General features: G+C 36.6%; 2 pseudogenes; both read right to left on the minus strand.

The window, feature by feature from the left end:
* Window positions 1–349: 349 nt before the first annotated feature.
* On the minus strand, window positions 350–1431 carry LOC149176519 (3-ketoacyl-CoA synthase 11 pseudogene; annotated as a pseudogene).
* Window positions 1432–1548: 117 nt separating this feature from the next.
* LOC149176520 (3-ketoacyl-CoA synthase 11 pseudogene) lies at window positions 1549–2522 on the minus strand (annotated as a pseudogene).
* Between the last annotated feature and the right edge of the window lie 3100 nt (window positions 2523–5622).

The raw sequence follows: 5622 nt of genomic DNA on the forward strand, positions 1-5622 counted from the left end.
TTGTGTCTGCCATGTTCTTGTTTTAATCCAAAAGATTATGCTCAAGAAAATCTAACCCATGCCATGCAATTGAAAATAATGTAGAGGTCATTCAACAACATTTAAAACATTTTATCTTGAAAATCATGCAAGTGTGATCCATAGGCAACACAATGAAAATTATGTTTTTTTAGATTCAAAGACCATACCTCACCTTGGTTTTAAAATAATTACACTAAAATTTATATAACCTACTTGTTTATCTTACTGGTGAAAACATGAGAGAATTATTATATGCATTCCCGTTATATTGAAAAGTGATCCAGTGTGACAATATAGAGATGCTAAACAAGATTATGAAACTCCAACATTAAAGGTATTTAGAAAGGGAAACTCCCATCTTCCCCACTTCGTCCTCCTCTTGAAAAACACACTGGAAACACTTGTCATCTGCTCCCTTGTGAGTCCTCACGGTGTGCACGAGCTCATATTTTTCCCTCCTCTTCTCTGATCTCTTGTTAGATAACAATATTGCAACACATCCCATCCTAAAAATACAATTTGATACAAACTTGGATCTGTTGTTACGAAAATTCCAGTTCAATGTTATGTTCTCCATGCTAACAACAATTCCATAGGAATTTCTATGAACTTGGACCAAATCCTTGCCTAGATCAATAGATATCATCGTGCACTACAACCCATTCCACCTAGATTGAAACTGACTATATTCCCCCTTAATTTGTAATGATTTACAATCATCACGGACAATGAAGGTGCGGGGTTGAAAAGGCTACAATTCACAACAAGTATGCCAATATCCTTAGAGTTAACACTGGTCTTTTAAAAAAGATCATCAAGGGCTCCAAACATGACAATCTCAGCCTCTTTTCGAGCCTCTACCATGCATGGATTTGGGAGCACTCTCAGCACTGCCTCAGGTAAGTATGTCTCCTCTCCCAACCCTGAACGCTCAAGGACTTTCCTCTGAAAATCCAAGCTTGATTAAGAGAACGTATCAGTCAAACTTAAGCAACTCATAAAAAATTCTCTAGTGCATTTTCTCTCATCATCCGGCTTATAGCGTGCAAAATCTACAAGGTAAATTGGCCTAAGCCTAGTCATAAAGTACAATGTTATCACAAAGACCAACAATGCCGAACATACAATTACAGTCACTAGATTATAACAAAGATGGTGCCATAAATCAAACAGATCTTGAGCCTCAAGGGTGCCCAGTTCTGCTGTGACAATGATGATAATGGGAGATAAAAATAGATACATTGAATGAAAAATCACATAGTGATAGCCCAATTTCACATACTTCAGTTTCACATATTGGATAAAACCTGAGAGTTTTTTACTTGTTTTGACTGATATTGTTGCTTGAGCCTGCTTCCTGGATTCCATTGACGCGAGATCACCCCCTTCCTCCAGCTTTTTGGTTTCCATGTCTTAAAAAACACCCAAAACCAAATCCACAAGGGAAAAAAATGCATTCCAAGCATATTGAAAAGTGATCCAGTGTGACAATATAGAGATGTTAAACAAGATTATGAAACTCCAACATTAAAGGTATTTAGAAAGGGAAACTCCCATCTTCCCCGCTTCATCCTCCTCTTGAAAAACACACTGGAAACACTTGTCATTTTCTCCCTTGTGAGTCCTTGCGATCTGCATGAGGACTATTGTAGCACCTCCCATCCTAAAAATACAATTTGATACCAGCTTGGATCTGTTGTTACCAAAATACCAATTCAATGTTATGTTTTCCATGCTAACAACAATTTCATAGGAATTTCTATGAACTTGGAGCAAATCCTTGCCTAGATCAATAGATATCATCCCTGCACTACAACCCATTCCACCTAGATTGAAACTGACTATATTCCCCCTTAATTTGTAATGATTAACAATCATCACAGACAACGAAGGTGTGGGGTTGAAAAGGCTACAATTCACAACAAGTATGCCAATATCCTTACGCTTAACACCGGTCTTCTCAAAAAGCTCATTAATGGCTCCAAACATGACAATCTTTGCCTCTTTTCTAGACTCTGCCATGCATGGATTTGGGGGCACTCTCAGCACTACTTCAGGTAAGTATGTCTCCTCTCCCAACCCTGAACACTCAAGGATTTTCCTCTGAAAATCCAGGCTTGATTCAGAGAACGTACCAATCAAACTTAAGCAACACATAAAAACTTCTCTAGTGCATTTTCTCTCATCATCCAGCTTATAGCATGCAAAATCTACAAGGTAATTGTAATTGTGGAACATACAATTAGAGTCACTAGATTATAATGAATATGGTGCCATAAATCAAACAGATCTTGAGGATTAAGGCTGCCCAGTTCTGCTACGACAATGACTATAATGGGAGATAAAAACAGATACATTGCATATCTAATCACATAGTGATAGCCCAATTTCACATACTTCAGTTTCACAGATTGGAGAAAATCTGGGAGTTTTTTACTTGTTTTGACTGATATAGTTGCTTGAGCTTTCTTCCTAGATTCCATTGATGCAAGATCACCCCCTTCCTCGAGCTTTTTGGGTTTCATGTCTTAAAAAACACCCAAAACCAAATCCGCAAAGGAAAAAAAATGAGGACCCAAATCTGAAAAGAAGATAGAGATACCAAAAACCACCGACCCAAATCAGACAAGAAGACAGAGATACGAAAATTTGTGAACCCGAATAAGAAACCAGGAAGCAGATACAAAAATTTGTGAACTCGAATGAGAAAAGGGGATTGAGCTCCAAAAATTTGAGAATCCAAACCAAAAATGGTTTGAATACCGCCACCCACTTCGATATACCCATAAAATTTGCATGTGTCGCCTCAGACCTCATGGCGAGTGACTCTGTTGCAGAGTGTTTCTTGGGAAAGCACAAGTTCGAATGAGGTGACACAGATGGTGCTACTCATAACAGACTGAATGATGGTGAGACATATGGTGCTACTCATAACAGACTGAGCTACTCATAACATACTGAATGATGCAGACATAAGCTAACCATTCACCATCCTACACGGGCTTATCGTGTGCTCAAAATAAGGGATTAATGGCACAATCGTCCCAAATTCAGGGAGGCACAACCATCTTAAGGTTGGAAGACGTCATGAACGCACTCACTGGGATCCTTTCAAGTGCAATATTCTCAACTGCCTAGAACGTTCTTCACGGATGATTGCGTCATACCTTCCAAGCACAATATTCCCAATTGCTTAGAACGTTCTTGATGGATGATGGCCGAAGATTATTTCATCATTTAACAATCCATCTAATGAACCACGTCGAGACATAATGGAAGGGAGGGGAGTTCATTTTAGAGGGGACGGCCTTACGATGTAATTAATTTTAATTTTAATTAAGATTTATTTAGGTTAAGAAAATAAAAATTATTGATGATAAAAAGTGGAATGTGAGTTTGTTCGTCTTCTCGGAGACACTGTAACAAAGAAAAATGTGAAAAAACTATATTCACGCATATATTGTTATTGGAAACTATTTGTATAAATAAGTATCTTTTTGAGTTATTTATGAGAGTTAGATTAGTTAGTTTGTGTGGGGTTTAGTTTTTATTAGGTTATTGGTTCAAATTTCATGGGAGGGGTTAAGAGTGTTGTTGTAGCTGCTACAACAGCTCCCAAAATCTTACCCTACACCTAAATTTGAACCCGTGATTTCTCAATAGGAAAGGTGCTTTAAGTCCGGACCAATTGAGCTAACCCATGGAGCTCAAAAAAAAAAATTTACAAATATATCACTAAATATTTTATAATGTTTATACAATGGCTAATAACATTCGCCAAGCTTTCTAAACAAACAAGTTTCCATAAAATTTCCTTGATTGACTTGGTCAAAATATTTAAATAACCTAGCTATCATCGAAGGCTATGGTTGCTTATATTTTCACAAAGCACATTATCTATGTCGGCTTTTTGTCCTTCATCTTCGTCCTCATATTACACAAATTCATTATGATTTATGTCATTTGCAGTTAGTTAATTTTGCAAAGCATCTCTCATCCTTGTTTTCAATATTTCCCAATTTATGTTTACATAGGTGAAGGGTGCTTTATTTTGAGAAGTTGTGTGCATTATATTTATTCATGTCTTCACATGTCGAGGGTTTGGGAAAGGTTACAGTTGGACCAATAGGCTTGTCACACCAATGATGTTAAGAAAGTGAACACATATATGAAGAGGCATGAATTTTCATGAATCCATCAAGGATGAAAATAACAAAAGACATTCTTAGAAGTTTTGAAAAATGTAGCTAGTGTCAGTCTTCATAATTGTATTTGAGTCATGAAGTCATGTACTTGTCAAAATAAATAAAAATAAATTTTATCATAAATGAAATTGACTTATTAAAGCATGGGTTTCATGCTTGGGTCAATGGTTCTTAGGTCAAAGCCTCCATTGTAGGCTTCTGGGATTTATTTCAAGTTTCCTTGTCCATGTCATAATGTAAAATATTCTTCTTGGGTTTTTTCAATCAAGAAAGAAAATTATTTTTATGTAAAATGTGTCATTTAGGCCTCCTCAACCAAGTCGGCCTCCACCTGGACAAGTCAGCATAATTAGAGAGGCAGAAACCACTATAAAAGTCGACTCATTTGGAGCACATTCACAACAAGTTCGATCTGCAATAGTTGGAGACAGAAAAAGGGTATGAAATTCAAGGAAGAGGAAGCAAACCCTAGCAAAGGAGAAGGAAGTATTTTTCAAACATAAGAAGTTAAATTTTCTCTCTCCTTGTCTCGCACATGCAAAGTTGTTGGGTTGTTGAAAGGATCGAAATTGTAGTACTATAGCTGGGCTGAAATTCTAGAGTAGCTAGGGGTTGACATTCTAAATTGTTGTTGGGTTGAAGTTGCCGAATAATCTTGGAAGACTAATTTGGTGTTGGAGGAAGGTAGTTTGGGTCTAAGGTCTTGGTCTATCTCAATTTGATTTACTAGTGGAAGAGTTTGACTGGGTTTTCCCCTATAAAGGGGTTTTAGCCATGGATGAGTGCCTACATATGATGTTGTTGATATTCATGTTTTGATTTGATGATTTCTTGATGAAACTAAGATAAAAGAAGAACATGAAGATAAGATAATAAAACTACAAGAATATCACAAGTAATTATCAACATAAGAAAATCTTTCTACCTTTCCAATTTTCTAACATGGTATCAGAGCTAAGGTGAAGAAGGAAGGAAAAGGAAGCCCGAAGGTCAATTGAAAGAAGAGTTAAGGTGGAAGGAACAAAAGAATGTCATTAGGAAAATGATCATATAAGAAGAGTCATACTATCTATAGAGACGTTGTCAACCATAATGAAGACAAAAAAAATAAGCTAGAAGGAGCCTCCAATTACAAGGCATGGAAGAAGAGGATATATCTTATTCTCACTAAGCATAAAGTTTTAGATATTATTCAAGGAAAAGCTAAGAAACCTACAAATGATGCAAAAAATGAGAAGTTCAGGGAAATCAACATCTTGGCCATGAATTTGATAGTAAGTCGAGTAAAGGAAAATCTAATCCCATACATATCCAATATAGATTCCGCTCAAGAAATGTATGAAACCCTCTCCAAGTTGTTTACCATCAAGAATATTGGTTAAATAGCTAGTCTCAA

This window comes from Pinus tabuliformis, chromosome 4_1 (assembly GCF_031772625.1).
Source record: "Pinus tabuliformis cultivar Carrire ecotype Pingquan chromosome 4_1, CPIR1, whole genome shotgun sequence".
Classification (NCBI taxonomy): Eukaryota; Viridiplantae; Streptophyta; class Pinopsida; order Pinales; family Pinaceae; genus Pinus; species Pinus tabuliformis.